The sequence below is a fragment of the Pieris brassicae genome, chromosome 5 (assembly GCF_905147105.1).
Source record: "Pieris brassicae chromosome 5, ilPieBrab1.1, whole genome shotgun sequence".
NCBI lineage: Eukaryota > Metazoa > Arthropoda > Insecta > Lepidoptera > Pieridae > Pieris > Pieris brassicae.
The window spans coordinates 11728495-11729055 of NC_059669.1; positions in this window are offsets into that span (position 1 = coordinate 11728495).

Consider the following 561-nt stretch of genomic DNA (forward strand, 5'->3'; position numbering starts at 1 on the left):
TTTATATTTGACAGCTTTTGTATGTCAAAGTGACTGTGACAGTTGCAAATTTTGACGGAGTCTGCGATCAATGACAAAAGATTTATGGCATAAATTATATACGTGATTTACACGTTTGCCACATATATCAGTCACAGTATATCTGTCCTAGACGTAAACCTTAACATTATATTAGATATCTGTGCAGCACAGAAATAAAACAAAAAAATATTTGATATCTGTGCATTGTGATCAAAATTTATCAACTTAGTAAATCCTTTTTGGCTTAAAATTATTTAAAAAAAAAAAAAAAAACAACTTAGTTTTTAGTCATTCATAATATTACGTTTTAATAACACACTTCCTAACTTTTTTGCATGCTGCTTGCTGACTCACAAACCGTGCAGGCCAAGAAAGGAAAAAAAAAATTACGTTTTGTTGAGACCAAATAATTAATACTTTAAAAGTAAAGTTTTAAGGTAATATAATATATAGAATATCAATAGATAGAATCAAAGATGTTCACGGCATTGTTTGGTAAACGAAGATCTTCACCAGTAGAAGATAATCCACCCATTCCAG